At 43.2% G+C, this 17,802-nt stretch overlaps 1 non-coding gene across 1 annotated transcript; it reads right to left on the minus strand.

Annotated features, from left to right (window-relative positions):
* Positions 1–10,859: 10,859 nt before the first annotated feature.
* Trnag-gcc (transfer RNA glycine (anticodon GCC)) lies at positions 10,860–10,930 on the minus strand. Its single transcript has one exon. It is a non-coding gene; the product is annotated as a tRNA-Gly (tRNA).
* Between the last annotated feature and the right edge of the window lie 6,872 nt (positions 10,931–17,802).

Below are 17,802 nucleotides of genomic sequence, written 5' to 3' on the forward strand. Positions count from 1 at the left end.
AGCTCAAGAGCACACAAGATGCTTTTTTTAAAGTGACAGATGCTTTATTGTCAACAGCACATGGAGCAGATCTGATCGCAAAGCTTCTTCTTACGAAGTTTTTACTTGCTATAGCAGCCACAGAGTATATGAAGCGCCAACAACATAATTACAAAATAAATAAATAATAATTTAACAAGAAAGTGGCCATTTTAGGGAAGAAAACACAATTGAATTGAAAGATAACTTTGATCTTCGTCTCTAGCGTGAATGCATCACGCGGGCGTTTGTGTGCCACCATTGTAAACGCTAAGCAAACTCACAGTTTAGCGCAATTGCGAAAACAAAGAAACCACGGGAAGCCAGAACCGCCGTATAATCACACTAACCACAGTTGGGAGGCTAACCACGGCACCAAGAAAGCCATGGAAGAAGCCGTCCTTGCGATAATGTTGAACACTGGAGAAAAAAAAAACCTAAATTGCGCAAACAATGATGCCTTTTGCGATGCCACTGAGATTGGCTGCTCATCGACATTTTCGGTAATATTTACCGTTCCGCTTATTCAGAGTTGGGAAACATGTGGCTCCATTTACCAACTTCTTCTTGTTGCACTGCCACAATACAAAACCAACCAACCATAGAGCTGGTAATTGTTCCGTTTAAGCAATTTCCGTTTATTGATATTCCACTATATTAAAGACTTGTACTGATGAACCTCTGAGAATTTTTCTCAATCAATGCGAGCACACTGTTTCGCCAAAGTTGTGGCCGACGTGATCCTGGCATGTGCTTTCGAGCACAGAGCTTCGCCTCAGCGCATTATGACAGCCGAAAAGGAAGCTGGTTGATTACAAAGCTCTAATTATTAATAAAAAAAAGACTTCTTCGGCCGGGAATCGCACCCGGGCCACCCGCGTGGCAGGCGAGTATTCTACCACTGAGCCACCGACGTTGATTGTATGTTCTCAGAATAGCAGGACTTACGTAGCACAGGAAATTGCTCAATGCGTAGCTGTATGCAGGTCAGTTCGCTCCAAGCGCTCGCTCTTTCAGGCACAACTCTGCATTGACCGGGCGTTTTGGAACCGAAACAAAGGCTTCTGCGACGGAAAATGCCGTTTTATATGAAACTAGATCTGTGGAGCACAATATAGCGGATTTATAGCACAAGGCAAGATTGCGACGTTCGAAAACTCGTACTTGTGGCAGTGAAAACTTTTTTTGCGCTGCTCGCTTTCTAACGAAAGCGATTCCTTCAAGCGCTTCGCGCATCATAGGACGCTTCAAGGTGCAGTTTCGAAAGACCTTTTTAAGAAAAAATCACTTCCAGAAAACTGGAAACAGGCTTTAGAAAGGCGCTCGTAAAGGCTCGGAGCACTCGGGTAATCCCGCTGTTGAGCGGCTCTCACAGCCGTGCACTTAATGTGGAGCCTGATTTAAGATTCTTACCACTTGCCATCCTGGAGGAAAGCGAAATAAACCGTACGCTATCGAAGGACGAAGTCCATGAAAATCAGTTTTTTATTTTATCAGAAGTGATCTGAACAACTATAGTACCAGGTTCACACAGGCACTTTTGAAAGGCTATCAAGTCGGCAGCTATAGGAAATCTCAAACTCTATTGACTCGAAGGGGTTACATCGCTGCCTGCTACACGACAAACACTAGGAGCTCGAAATGTTTCCGCCATCTGACACGAAGTGCTTGTGGCGCCTCTATCGCGAGCGATGATTCTGCATGTCTGACATTAAACGGCTGTAACAGTTATTCTAATTACCGAAAGTGCACGTTGTCATTGTTGTATATAGGGCATTTAAATGACACACCAAGATTATGCTTTGTCTTTAAGATTACGCTGTGGCCGCTCTTGCGCATATTTAAGGATTGTTGTCGATTTTTGTTGAGCACTCTGGCAACGTTTGGGCTGCAGGCTCTAGTGTTTTTTTTTCATGCCGCGAGACTTCAAGGTGCAGTTTTGAAAGACATTTTTAAGGAAAAATCACTTGTAGAAAACTGGAAACATGCTTTAGAAAGGCGCTTTGTCGTATTTCTGTTGGTGTAAGAAAATCATTATTTCGTAGAGAGTGAACATTTTCTTGCTATTCTTTTTCATTGAACGCGTTGCTTAACGCTCGCCCGAGTAAGACGCCATTGACGAGGGTGCCCGCGTCCACTGCTAGAAAGTCTTTGAGACTTCGATGAAGCTCCACTCAACTCTGTCGACTCGATAGACTATTGACTGGGCCAAGACGTTTTAAACTGCTCGTGTGACACCGATATAGAATATTCAATAATGCTCGCACGCCGAATTGCCATGACACAAAACTACAAGTCAACCACCATTACAACCGCATTAAAAATTTAAGATGGCCATTTGTTTTATTTGCACTATGCAAAGTTTTGATTTACACACAAAAGCAATTCCTTGCGTTTGCAGTTCAACACACGTGCTCGCACAACCGGTCAATGGTGTTGCGTGCCTCGAGGACATCGTTGCCGGTGAGATAGACGTTATCTGACTGCGATGCAGTGTTGGCGATTGTTCGCGTATAGTAGCGCATCTGTTCCATGTTACATGAAAAAAAAGTTATGTTACATTGAACCAGCAGGTGAGTGAGCTCCCGTTTTTCGCTTTGCGTAGCTCTGCTGTGCGTACCGCTGTGTGTAACCGCTGTGCTTAGCTCGGAGCATGCATCCATGATTTCTTTTTTTATCGTTCGTGTCACGCGAGGCAACATCATGGGAACTTGACAGTTTGAGCCCTCTGGGGATATGCCCGTCATTTTAATAAGGAGAGCTGTTGCTCCACATATTAATACTTTGGACTTCGGCTTCCTCCTCTCCCCATATTCTGGCTTATACTGCATTGACGGGGTCGTAATTTTCATATTCACACAAACAAAATTCACGAATGCAGTTGTTTATACTCGAACATGTATGATCGAGATGGTCGGAATACTGGTAGAGTACCCATGCTATTGGAATTTTTTGAACCTCCAGGGAAATTGTATGTTGTTCGTCTTGTCAGAAACCGCCGCTTCACTGTATGAATGTGTAGTAAACTAGGTCTACCACTGTATGTAACTTAACCAAGAATTAAGCTTGACAATGTTTATACACAAAGAGAGAGAGAGAAATAACCTTATTTTGTCCAAAATGTGGTTAGAGGAGGGGGTAATGACTAGAAGCCTCCCCCGTCCTCCCTTTAGACGGCGGCCGGCCGCCCCTGAGCCGCGGCGGCGCCTTCAGCCATTTGGACTACTTTCGTTTGAACATCCGGGTCCGACCTGAGCAACACGGCCTCCCATTGCTCCTCATTTCTTATTATTAAACTGGGTTGTTGTGGTTTTGAACAGTTATTGTTATATTGTTTCTTTGGGCATGCCCAGATTATGTGTTGAAGATCTGGTCGGTTGTTACAATGCTTACATATATCTGTGTATACATCTTGGTGATAGTGACTGAAGGCAATGGGGTTGGGAAAAGTGTTGGTTTGTATTAGCCGCCAAGCCACTGATTGCCACTTGTTTAATGAACAATGTGCTGCCGGATAACTAGCGCTGGCTAGTCTGTAATGATCAATGATTTCCCTAAAGGAAACCAGCCTATCTCTGCCCGACCGGCGGATTGCGAATGCGTCCGTAATGGTGTTGGTGACGTCGTCTCGGTCTGCGAAACCTCGAGCCGCGTCATGCGCATTCACGTTGCCTGGCAGGCCAGAGTGGGCTGGTGCACACATGATTTGTATTCCCCTAACTCGGTCTCCGTGGAAACCAGCCTGGAGGATTTTCTGCGCCTTTGGCGAGATGCGTCCTTTAGCGTAATTTAATATGGCGGTCTTGGAATCACTTAATATAATTTTATATTTGGGAGAAGATGTCATTGCTAGTGCAATGGCGACCTCTTCTCCTACCTCTGGTGTTGTTGTTAGGATTGTGGCTAACGCAATTGCATGTCCTCGATTATTGACTACTGCCACTGCCATGGCATCTTGATGTTCGTAGTCGGCTGCGTCTACATAGAGCACATCTTTAGAATTATCAAACCAGCTTCCTAATGCTTTGGCTCTTTCTTTTCTTCGTTCTTCGTTGTGCGAAGGATGCATGTGTTTGGGTAACGGGGGGATATATAGGTGTCTCCTAATGTCCGCAGGTATATCTGTTTTGATGTCAGTTCTGGGTTCATAGTTGATGTTCAGTGATTCCAGAATATGTCTTCCAGTTTGACTTTTGGAGAGCCTCTCCATCTGGGCATTTCTGTGAGCTTCTATCAATTCTTCTATGGTGTTATGGAGCCCCAGCGCTTCAAAACGTTCATTCGAAGTGGAGACCGGGATCCCCAGAGCTTGCTTGTAGGTTTTCCTGATCATGACGTTGATTCTTTTCTTTTCTTCAGTTTTAAGGTCTAAGAATGGCGCTACGTAGACGATCCGGCTGAGAACAAAGGTTTGAATTAGTCTGATCAAGCTATTTTCTTTCATACCGTTGTGTTTATTTGCTATGCGAGAAATAAGACGCGTTGTCTGATATGTATTGCTTTCTAACTGTCTGATGGTTTAATATTGTAGCCGTTGTTCTGAATCCGCATACCGAGGATCTTTATACTTGTAACCAGCGTTACGGGCTGTCCTTGGTTTCGAAGAGCTGTATATTGGGGACTTGGGTTTTCTTTTTCCCTCTTGACGTTGGCTGGTATAGCAGGAGCTCGGATTTCTGCGGGGAGCATCCCAGACCTCTCGACCCAACGTATGCTTCTACCGCATCAATCGCCTTTTGCTGTGTGTCCTGAATATGACCATCACTGCCTACCGCTATCCATAGCCTAATATCATCGGCGTAGAGGCTATGATTTAGATCTTCAATGTTATTAAGTATTTCTGGGAGGCCTATCATGGCGAGAGGACAGAGCCTTGCGGCGTACCTCTGCTTCCCATCTCTAGTTCGTCCGACGCCACTCCTCTTATTGTTAAAATTGCTCTTCTGTCAGATAGAAAGTCTTTGATGTATTCGTACGTCTTACGCCCAACTCCTAATTTTTCCAGGTTTTCCAATATTACTTCATGTTTCACATTGTCAAAGGCCTTGGTTAGGTCTAGTCCCAGTATGGCCCTGGTATCCATCCGGGAGCAGCCGTTTCCGTCTATTATTTGGTGCTTAATTCTCAGCATTATGTTTTGCATCGATAATTTCGGGCGGAAGCCCACCATTGTGTGTGGAAAGGCTTCTCTGTTTTCCATGTATCTGTTTAATCTGTGGAGGACCACGTGTTCCATCAATTTCCCAATGCACGAGGTCAGCAAGATTGGTCTGAGGTTATCAAGCTGTAGTTTTTTGCCTGGCTTCGGGATCATTACGATTTTTGCTGTTTTCCACTGTTTCGGAATTTTGCCTCTTTCGCAGCAGATGGTCACGTATTTTGTGAGAGCTTCAATAGACTGATCGTCCAGGTTACGAAGCATCTTGTTGGTAACTCCGTCTGGGCCCGGAGCAGATTTTGTGCGGAGGTTTCGAATAGCCCCTCGTACCTCTGCCACGGTCAAAGGACGATCGAGTGCTTCGTTATATGCCCCTGTGTATGCCTTTAGATTTTCTTTGGGATTGGATCCTATGTATTTGTCTTGGATTTCTTTAATTAAATCCTTTTCTGTACCAGGGTAATTATGGATTACCTTGCTTAGATTGTGCTTTTGCGTCGTCTTGCTCTTATCTGGATCAATTAGATGTCTAAGAACATTCCATGTTTTGGCGAGACCAATCTGTAGATCCATTTCTTCGCACGTGCTGTACCAGTTTTGTCTGGTTAGTTGGTGCGCGTAATTTTCTATGTCCTGATTTAGCCTTGCAATGCGTCTTCGTAGGTTACGATTCAGCTTTTGTTTGCTCAATCGTCTTTGCAGGCCTTCTTTCGCTTCCCACATGTGTAGGAGCTTGGCGTCGGCTTTGTTTATCTCTGCTTCCTCTGGTATGGTCTTAGTTGCCTGGTCGACACATTTGTGCAGCTGTTCAACCCAGGATTCAATGTCTTCAATGTCCTTTGGGTTGCTGCTGTTTTCTTCGGATTCGCGTTCAGCCGTTCTTATTTTCCTGAATTCATCCCATTCGGTGATTCTAATTTGGTTGCCTTCTCTGGGCTTGGTTCTTCCTGCAACTAGTCTGGTGGCCACTATGTAGTGGTGACTTCCTAGGTTTTCCGTTAGATTTAGCCATCCCGCATCAGCTTTAGCATACACAAAGAGGTCACTGCATTCTTCACAGTATGAGCAGCCTGTCTTTTAACGACGAAACATGCTGTCTTTCATGTGCGTTGTTTTCTTTTATCGGGCTTGCTATGCAAGAGCTGAAATTTGTCCATATCGGGGCTTATGGCACAAATGTAAAAAGTTCGACTTCGAATTTCTTTTCATTTGGTGTACCTCCTTCCAGAACACTCCTTCGGATCAACCAAGGCCGAAGCACAATATCAACGGCAACACCACGGTGTCATAAAAAGGTGCTCTAAGACCTGGGCAACGGATCATACAAGCCGACGGGTACATTTAGGAATGGTATATGTTTTTTTTTTACCTCATGCGTCTTTCTTGAAGTGTTAAAATGAAAGTGAATTTTGGCGTAGTGTGAGCGCACTGCAGAAAAATTTTCATGCCCCAGAACGTATGCTGTGTTAATTTTATGCCTCACAGATCAAGCATCCTGCCATTCTCCAGCGTGAAGTTCACCAATATTGAAAGTATAACATAAACGCCCTTTTTTTCCCACGCTGCCAGCAAACTTGTGCAATAACCCAGTTACTTTCCACCTTCTTACTTCTTTAACATCGTAGTTTGTCAGCAGCATTTCCGCAGAATCAAGCGTCACTCGTCAGTATTTCAGGATAAGGTGCTTGTTTATGCTTTCATAGCAGTTACTATGTTGGGCGTACAAAAAAAAAATACCAGCTGTCAGTTTCTCCTATTGTGTATATCTGAGGACGCGAAAAATAAACAATTACTGCCAAGAAAAAGTGATATAGATATTTGATGTAGAAAAATATATTTTGGTACCACATGGTTGCCGTGTATTCCTGGACACATTGGACATCGTTCTGAATGCATACTCGGACATTGTTTGCCAATCAGATAAATTACTATATTGGTGGCCTGCAGCCTAACACAAAACAATTGCTCATTACTTGCTCATTTTTTTCATATTGGCAACAGCTGTTGCTTTGTTTTGATTACCAGCCACGTCTTTCAGTGATTTTTTTTTCAACTTTTCTTATACAGTAAACAAACTAGTAAACGGTAATGTAGCTTGCACCTCTTAAAGCAGTAAGACTCTGCAGCAAGGACACTTTTCCAGTAAATGGGATGCTCTGACAACTACGAATAATAACGGTAGTAGGTTCCTTTTTATGAAAAAGCACAGCTCGAGAATGTGATGAACAACTGCTAAAATTGTTGTAAATATGACGGCATGTCATAGTGGTGTGATGTAATGAAAATACAGAATTCTGTATTTTTTACAGGAAATTAGTCTAAATATAACAGCGTGTTATTGCAGTGCTGCGGAACAAAATTACGGAGGAAAACTATCATATACGCTGGTTTACATAAATCTAAATATCTCGAGTGACCAACCAGTGCACTTACGAGCAGTAGTAGTTTTGTCACTTCACTGTTCACGACCGATTGTCATTTTATATTCAATTATTTATTTTTTATGTATCTCGATCACGTTTCTATTTTTTGTTTTTCCTCGTTTAAAAATAATTAAATACCGTTCCTGAAAGCTGCCTGTAGAGCAATTTTATTTGGACCGGAAACTAGCCTTATGGCTATCAGTTCAATTTCTGTGTGCCCATTTGCTATGTTGAACTAATAAAGCTGATTGATTGATAAAAAAATAACAGCTAAACACTTACTTTTTGAATGTACCTTATCCTGCCCAGTAAGGAAGACAGTGTGGCTGACCTGATTTAAAGGGAACTCCGATATCATATTCTAAAGTAAGCAATATTTTATTTGGAACGTTTATTTAGTCTTATCACAATCTTTGTCATTTGGAAATGGAGGAACATTGCAGAACTAAAAAGCCCAAAAGATCAGCGTTCCCGCCATGAAAAAAATTGAGTTTAGCTATCGGGCTTCCTATCAAAGTAATTAGAAAAAGACGGGGAAGCGTCAATTCCGTGACTCCGGGCCCACATCATTTTTTTTCAAGAAAAGGGAAGCTAAATCTGAGACCCCAGATATACCAAACTAATCGAAATAAATAGAAACACGTGCATACAAAAAAGGAACAATGCGTACAGAGCTGTATTAAACAAATGAAAAACACCTTATTTAAAAAAAATTAAATCATGGGGTTTTACGTGCCAAAACCAGTTCTGATTATGAGGCACGCCGTAGTGTGGGACTGCGGAAATTTGGATCACCTGGGGTTCTTTAACGTGCACCTAAATCTAAGTACACGGGTGTTTTCGCATTTCGCCCCCATCGAAATGCGGCCGCCGTGGCCGGGATTCGATCCCGCGACCCCGTGCTCAGCAGCCCAACACCATAGCCACTGAGCAACCACGGCGGGTCTTATTTTTAAAGAGTGCGCTGCAAATGTTATATGAATGTATATTGTGGTGAGTGATTGCATAAGGCTGTAATGTGTTGATAAACACGACGTAAATTGCGAAGAGTGTCCTGCAAATTATATTTTTGTGTATTACTGTGTGTGATTCTGTATAATTATATAATGTTGATGAACCACCGCCAACAATTAGGCTCATGTAAATCGTAAATATTTCATAGGATGCGATAAAGATTCCATGTGGGCAGTACTTACCCTTCTGCTGCAAATCTGTTGTACATATACAGGGAGACCATTTTTAAGTGTTATGGAACTTTTAAAAATCGCCGGTGGCAAATAGCATAATTGATGTCCTTGAGCTGGATTATTCGAAGAGGCGGACATTATTTTCACTAGAAACGGAAACAAATAATAAACTAATTTAAAATATTCGCGAATTCACTTAGTAATTACCTTATGACACATTGCGATTTACGAATTGGAGCCGGTGAGCTTGCAAGACATATCCATTTGAAATTAATTTGCAGGATGGCACCAGTTTCGAGATATTATTTCCCAAATTGTGAAACGAAATACATGGGCGTTCCATATACTTCTGTGCTTCAAGGCATAAAAGAGCGTTTTGTTTAAAAAGTAAGTGAAACAATAGTGCATTTTTAGGGCAACTTTTATGGCGCATATCTCTTAACTGGCGTCGTTCTGGAAATTCATTCCAAGTGGATACGCCTCGCAAACTCACCGGCTGCAATTCATAAATTGCAATATGTGCCTTATAGTAATTCATTCAAAAGATAATGATAGGGTTTTTGTTAATTCGTTGAATGTATGTTTCGATTTCTCGCCGAAATAATGTTCGCGCCTCCGAATAATCGAACTCAATTATTAGAATTCTGTTATCTGCAACAGGCAATTTTTCCAAATTCTATAAAACTTGAAAACGATACCCTGTGCATATCCGTGGCGCATCATTTGTACACGTTCTTGCATCATCCGTATTGTCTGCGTAACTTTGTGTACATCAAGCTTGTGGACTATTTCTTTGTTGTTCTTGGGGAACTACAGCACACCGGATGGGCTTCTTCCAGGTCGTGCTTAACTGATAGTGGATTTTAGAGGTCTGTGAAGCAAGCAATGTTTTTTGTCCGAACCAAAAATAGGCCCATTTGATTTCTGAACTAAAACCGTGTGACCGCGGAAGCTGAGGTTGGTGAGCGTTTGCAGGAATAATAAAACCAGTCTCAAAGAGTCGTGCGAGTACCACGTGGTTGGTGAGTGTCCCAGCCTGCGTGACTAGTGTATGCGGCGTTTCTTGCTCGCTTCGAAGGCCCACCACCGGACGCTTCATCTCGCGGTGTTAGCTTACTCGGTCCGCTGAACTCTTTGTCGTTAATGTCATCGACCTCTCCTGAATGTTGTCAACTTCAGGAGGTAGCTCGTGTGTATTGCACACGTCTTCAAGTTCATCGCCAGTGAAACACGGCTGTCATCAGTGGACTCCCCTCTACAGCTGTGCCGAGCGCTCTTCGTCAAAATTGTGTGTTAGAGCTCGACCAAATGTCCATGCACTGTTCCCCAATCAGATGTTTGGCTTAACCAGGTTATTCTTGAATGAAGTTTACTGTATTATTGATTAGTGCAGAAAAATGTATGACAAGAAACAGAGATGATACCGGGCCGCCCTTCAAACACGGGCTTCTTTCCACCAATGCGAGCACCCTGATTCGCCCGCTTTGTTCTCCACGTGATCCTGGCATGCGACGTCGAGCGGAGAGGTTGGCCCAAGCGTATTATAACAGCCGGAAAGAACAGAGAGCCGATTGACTCTTTCATTGCGTAAGTCTAAAATTTAGGGTCGTGGAAGGAGCGATTGTTTTAGACCGAATGGAATGCGAATCGAATAGTGCTAGAAGCAAATCGAATCGATTATCGAATTCTTTTTTTAATAGTTCTCGAATAGTTCTCTAATAATGAATAGCCGTTATCGCAATTATTATAAACCGATGTTCACATTCCCGTATTCCTAAAGTTAACAAGTTTCTATCATTCCATAGAACCTTGTGAAGCGCTGTTTCTTAAAAGCTGATCCGTGTCCATTATGCGCTGCTCCGTGTCTCTTATGAATCCAAACCAATTAGCCCGGCAGTAATGTGCCTTAGAAAATTCTATTTTTGTGTTGATTTGGTTGCTGCTCACGCTATGAAATATTCGAAAAGTGTTCGAAAACTATTTCAATTTACGAATAATGACTGTTCGATTCGTTTTTCGACAGTTTCGAATATTCGCACATGTCCACTAACTATAAATGCTGAAAAAAAAAACTGCGTCGGCCGGGAATCGAACCCGGGCCACCCGCGTGGCAGGCGAGTATTCTACCACTGAACCACCGACGCGTGTATTTACGTCAGAGAGCAGCACTCTTTACATAGAGAAAGTTAAATTGTGCAACGTCTAGTTTTATCTATGGTCAGTCCGATCGAGAGCGCTTGCTCGATCAAACACGCTTTTCCATCGGCCAGGCGCTTTGGAAGAGGAACAAGGAATTCTGCGAAGCAAAATACCGCTTGATGTGAATGGATGATTGCAGTACCATAGCCTATTCATATGCAAGGCAAATTGCAACGTTCGAAATAACGTACTCGTGCCCGCGAGGCATTGCACGCTGCTCGCTTAATTTATTGTGAAAGCGATTCCTCCAGTTGGATCGCGTATGATAAAATGCTCTAGTACGCAATTTCAACAGGAGTGTCAGGCAATAAACAATTCTAGAAAACGGAAACCAAGTTTTTTGAAAGGCTGTCGTAAAGCCTCAAAGCACTGCCGCAAGTCCGCGGCTGAGCTGCTCTCACAGCCATGTGCTTAAAGTCTTACTTCATTTTAGGCTATTCATCGCTAGCCATCTGGATGACAAAGCAAAGTAAACCGTACACTGTCAAATTTAGGTATGTCCTCATCGCCTGTTCCTACTTTGGCGCCGTTGCACTAGTGCGATGAAAATTTAGCAACTGGACCCATTCATCACGCCTCTGACGTATACCATGCTGTTCAAAGCTCCCCACCATATCGGCTGCAAAGAGCGTCAGCCATAGATCGCCGAGAGTTCTTCTATTCTTCTACAGCGCTTAGTACGTATCCACAATACTGTAGCAGCGTGAAAGACTTTCATGGTGATGTCGAATAGAAAAAAAAAAACATGTCAGCCCTTGCACTGGGGTGGAAATGGAAGACAGGCGAAGCTGTACTATGGTGGGAATTATGTATTTCTAATTGTAAATTCGCTTTAAAACAAAGAAAGAGAGAGAGAAGACTCCGTACGCTATTCATGGTGGTGATGATGATGATGATTTATTGGCATCCCCTTTGAAACGGGGTGGCGACAAATAGTCACCTAGCCTGCTTGATTTAATCAGGTATACTATGCATGCTCTTAATCTAGCATTTTTGTATACCTCTCATCAATCTTATTCTTTTTTTTTTTCAAAAATTTACCTTGTACCTCTACCTATGAGTTTAAGAGATCAGGTCGTATCCATCTTTTCCCTGCTTTTTTTCCACCAGTACTCTAATCGACTCTTGCTTATCTCTACGGCTGATCTGTTGATGTTTCCTTCCACTTTAAATTCAAGCGCTTCCTGGAGTTGCACGTTACCTACCGTTCTCACTTGGTGGATCCCGTCGCATTCCATTAGGATGTGCTGAGTGTTCTCGTGATCTTTACTGCAGCATACACATGCCTCATCTAGTTCCACGACTCCAGCAATTCATGCGACACCTAGCTGCGAGCGCCGGAAACCTCGCACGGAGGTCGGAGCTTCGGAGCAGACGCGCTCCGCCCGTAGCCTTCGTACTGCGCACCGGTGCGCTTCAAGTACGATGGAGCCACCATCTACGAAACTCCGCATGGCCGAGGAATTTCGCTACGTTTTGCAGTTTTGCAGTGCCGAAGAGACACATGGATTGCAAATCTTCACATACCAAAGCTGTGATGACGGTAATAGCCGTGTTCTCAATATCTTGCTCGATAAAGATTTTCTTTTTTTTTTTTCAAGCGAGGATTGGTTTGTTGTCTGTGTGAAGAGAACGCGATCCTGTTGCTTGTACTACGTTTGCAGTAAAGCGCTGCAGCGAACTTCAGGAAGTTTGCGTTGAGGTTGTTAGTGCCATCGTGATAACGTTCAGCGTATGCGTGCTGCAACATGCAGTTTCATGTGATAGCCGGCTTGGTAATGCAGTTTATCATGCGAATGTCGCCGTGGTATTCAATCTTTCCTTGATTGAAGCTGTTATATCGGATACATGCGGCGCACAGTAGGGGAGCTATCGCGTATTGTACATCAGCGAAAATAGGTACATCGGAGTTTCAGGAGCTCCCGGGTAACGTCGGTAAATCGTTCTATGTAAACACAACATGTAGGTGCCATCGTGCAAAATAACTATGGGCTGGCATAGCGGTAAGCCTTCCTTGCGGCCTGGACACCCTACCCGTATAATTAGTGCAAATTAGTAGGCGCTCATTTCAAAATGCGTAATTATCAAAGCAATTGTATTTCATATCAGTGTCGGAAGGAAATTGGCAGTTCAGAGGTGAACACAGTTTTGGCCACATAAAATACAGGATACGTCAATTATAGAGTAACATGAAAAATAATTTATATTCTTGCAGTAGCTTAGCTCACATTACTTTACACAGAAACACTTGTTTTATTTCATTAGTTTACATAGCAGCCATAAGCGACAGCGGGGAGTAATCATGTCATGGTCAGGCCACGCAGCACAAGCCATATCTGCATATGGTGTGCAAATGTGTTTTTATGGTAGTAAGCAGATAATTCGGTTTCTTATTTATCTTTTCTATTTCCTGCCAGAGAAGCTAAGGGCCAACCACTGCAATAACTACGACTAAGTGAAGCAGCAGTCGCGTTGCGCAAATCTTGAATCTAAAATAGATAACAGGAACGCAGAAGTATAGCGGGAAATGTTTGCCACAGATTCGTAGTGCATGCTCGCGATTAAGTGCAAAGCTTGATTTAAGGTTCGCTTGCTCTCTGGACTGAAAAGAGCGTGCAGAGTTTGCGCCTTCGCTGAATGAAAATGCGTTGAGGCAACAACAATGCAAAAGTGCGCGCCGGTTGCATGCGCAAACAGCAACAGCTATTCGAGGACGTCGGTACGCTGTTGCGGGCCATGTTAAACGTGCCAAAGTGAGCAGGTTGTAAATTTTCGGCAATCCTGGCGAGGCCAGCGTGACATATTTAACTTCGCCGGCCACTGTCTCACACGCTCGAAACACTGGACTATCTATCCACGCCTTAACAGTGAATCAAAGCAGCAGAAACGTGCTTGTACTTTTCCGACAATCCAGCAGTGCACGAGTACTTCGGTTCCACGACCAATGGGTTCAAGCATACGTCGGTGATTTTCATCGGAATCTCGTGCGGGTCCGCTGTCATGCCTGACGTTTGCACACACCGTGCGACCACTTCAACCTCATTACCTACTGTGCGTCTCTCACATTGGCTAAAATGATGTGCTCGGTGTAAGCTACTCGCTTTCCTTCCACAAAACAGCGCAGATTTATTTATTTATTTATTTATTTCAATACCTTCAAGGCCCAGGGGGCGTTACAGAAGGGAGTGGTATAAAATAAAAAAAAGAAGTCATAATGCAGCAAAAATAAAACAAATGGTATCAGCAACGAAAAAGACGTATGCTTAGCGAAATACAAGATCACATTGGTTAAAAGGCAGGTTAGGCAAATACGTAGTTTTCTGCGGCAGTTAAAAAATTACAACGTGTCAGAAATATCAGCAACACAGGCGGGTAGGTGGTTCCAATGCTCGCCGTCCTTGCCACAAATGAAAACAATATTGTGTACACAAAAGAAAGCACTATCGTATACAGCAGCGAAAAAGTAAGCTTGGGTGAAATGCAAATCAGATTATGCACAAGACATATTAGGCGAACAAATAGTTTTCAGCACCAGTTTTAAATAAACACGTGTCAGATATATTGGCAACAGAGGTTGGCAGGTGGTTCCAATCGGTAGCCGTCTTTGGCAGAAAAGAGTTAAAGTGCGCATTATTCCGGCAATATGGAATGCGTACCTTACGGCGATGATCTGTGTGAGGTGATATGAATGATGGCTCAGAGAGACGATCCTCTTTTAGCTGATAATTGTGGTAATAAATCTTGTGAAAGGTTAGCATTCGCGAAAGTTTTCTACGAAGGGAGAGACTAGGAAGGTTCAAGGTACTTTTCATTGCAGTTACGCTAGCAGTGCGGGAGAAGTTACATAATATAAAACGGACACTGCGATTCTGTACTGATTCTAATTGATTAGTAAGAGTTTCGAGGCCCGGGTCCCACACAGAGCTCGCGTACTGTAATTTCGATCGCACTATAGGGTTTTGTACAGTAGTAGCTTTAATGAAGATGGAGCCATAGAAAAATTTCGCCGCAAGTAACCAAGCATGCGGTTAGCATTGTTAACAATATAATCAATATGCAGCTGCCATGAAAGATTAGCAGTTACATGAAGCCCTAAATATTTATAAGTCGTCACTTGTCGGCATCACACTGCACGAAAATCATCAAACAGAGCGGTTTCGGCGACCGGGGGGACCTCCATGCAACCGCCATGTTGTTCAGTGTAGCCAGGCGCGGCCAGATTTCGCAGCACCCCGTGCAGTTAATTTGAGTTGCGAATACTAGGAAGCGCAATGTCAAGGACTGTCGTAGGGTGAGGAGGCTTTAGAACGCGTGCAACTGCTTTTTATTAGTTCAAAAAATGTTAGTATGTACCGGGTGTTTCAGCGAACACTTAAAATTTTTTTAAAGGTTGCATGTGGCAGATAAATCAATCAATCAATCAATCAATCAATCAATCAATCAATCAATCAATCAAAGGGTAATTTTATTACACAGTCATATAAAAAATGCGTACAAGGATATTTGGTCCCATAGCCTAAAGCGGCTAGTGATGGGTCCAATACAAAAAAATGTATTGCAATAATTAGCAGTCTTATACAAACAAAGTAGCGAAAGTATCATACATAAGCGGTCAATACTATCTATATTCACTGAACTGCGCTGAAAACAAACAAAAAGAAAGAAGAAGGACAAACAACAAATTAACATACATATAATTTTTTAATATAAAAATCTCAAGGACGTGCTTGGTAAGTTAAGTAGTGGCATTTGCATGTAAAGTCAAAATTTCTTGCGAGTTTTATTTCAAGAGGCAAATTGTTCCATAGCTTAACACCAGAGAATTGAATTAACCTTTCGCCGTACACATTCGAACATAAAGGAAGATTAAGATTACCATTGCGTTCATGCCGTGTGTTTAACGACGGAAACGTTAAAATGGTACGTGGCAGAGGTGTGTTTGTGTTTAGTATTTTATTTACTAAGCAGGAAATCTTGTAGTTCCGTATGTCAGTAAACGGCAGTATACGCAGCCTCTGAAATAGAGGATTAGAGGGATGACGCACCGAGGAGAAAGTAATCGCACGAACAGCCAGTTTTTGTAATCGGAATAACGGAGTAAGGTATGTTATGTACGTTTGGCCCCACGACTCGCAACAATAGCTAAGGTGGCAGTGAAATAGGCTAAAATATAATGTTCGCAGCAATGTCAAATCAAAGTATTGACGTGCTCGTATGAGAGTGTAACAGCTGAATGACAACTTTTTGCAAACGGTACTGATTTGGTCTCTCCAGTTAACGTTACTGTCAAATATAATGCCTAGATATTTGCGCCTTAACGTTAACGCGCCTGTCAAATATAATGCCTAGATAGCACAATTCTAGTTGATGACCTGGTCTACTCGAAGAGGCGGACACTAATTTCACAAAAATTCTAATGCATAATAAGCTAATTAACAAAATTCGCTAATTAGGTTGGTAACTGATTACCTTATGGCCCATATTGCATTTTACAAATTCTAGCCGTGGAGTTCGCAAGGCAGATCCACTTGGAACGAATTCTCAACATGAAACCAGTTTCGAGATATTATTGCTCGAACTTTGCGGAGAAATGCATTGGCGTTCCGCTTACTTTTGTGCTTCAATGCATCAAACGACGTTTTGTTAAGAAAGTAAGTGCAACACCAATGCATTTCTCCGCAAAGTTCGGGAATAAATATCTCTAAACGGGTGGCATGCTGAGAATTCGGTCTAAGTGGATCCGCCTTGCTGACTCCACTAGAATTTGTAAATTTCAATATGGGCCATAAGGTACGTAATTAGTTAAAAACTTAATTAGTATGTTTTTTATAATTAGGCGATTAGATGCATTTCAATTTTTTTGTGCGAGTAGTGTCCGCCTCTACACATGCCGCAACGTGCACCGCGTTTGCCGACGCCATCACATGACTGCTGAGAGAGTATACCCCCCGTATTCATAAACGCTCCTCGACTTGAACTTGACTTGCCACCGCTTTGGGCAGCACGTTCGAAACGCGTTGAAGGTAAGACGGAGAGGCCACAGCGTCTTACACCAGCTTCTTACACGGGCCGTAACGCGCTAGCACAAACGCGTTAGAAACGCGCTAGAAACCCGGCCTTTCGTTAATGTTGGGTATTTATTGCCATCGTGGTGCGTGTGTCTATGTGCGCTTCGTGGCGTAGTGGGCTAACGCCGCGCGCTCGGAAGCGAGGGGTCCCTGGTTCGATTCCGCGCTACGGACGGAACTTCCGGAATTTTTTTTTCATAAAAGTAGACGTGGCTGGCTACCTACTACGACGACGACGACTACCACTACGACTACTACTACTACTACTACTACTACATACTACAGAGGAGGGACAGACCCACACCCTAAAGAGCTTCGTCCCTAAAACTTTCGAAAGTGTGGCGGTGCTGGCTAACACTCCCAGGGTTAGTTCTAGTAGATAAAACATAAATACCCAGGAAAGTCGATGGGATAACGACGCCGTGGTAGCTCTATGTTAAGGGCATACATAGTACGCATAATGCGAAAACGTGGGATCGTTCCCCACCTGCGCCCAGTTGCTTTTAGGAGCGAAGCTCCTTATAGCGGCACCCGTTCCGTTCCCGTCGTAGTAGTAGTAGCGTGTAACCAGTCTGAGAAAAATGAGAAAAAAAATTCCGAAGTTGTGTCCGTAGCGCGGAATCGAACCAGGGACCACTCGCTTCCGAGCGCGCGGCGTTAGCCCACTACGCCACGAAGCGGACATGGACACACGCACCACGATGGCAATAAATACCCAACATTAACGAAAGGCCGCGTTTCTAGCGCGT

The sequence above is a fragment of the Dermacentor silvarum genome, chromosome 4, assembly GCF_013339745.2.
Source record: "Dermacentor silvarum isolate Dsil-2018 chromosome 4, BIME_Dsil_1.4, whole genome shotgun sequence".
Lineage (NCBI taxonomy): Eukaryota > Metazoa > Arthropoda > Arachnida > Ixodida > Ixodidae > Dermacentor > Dermacentor silvarum.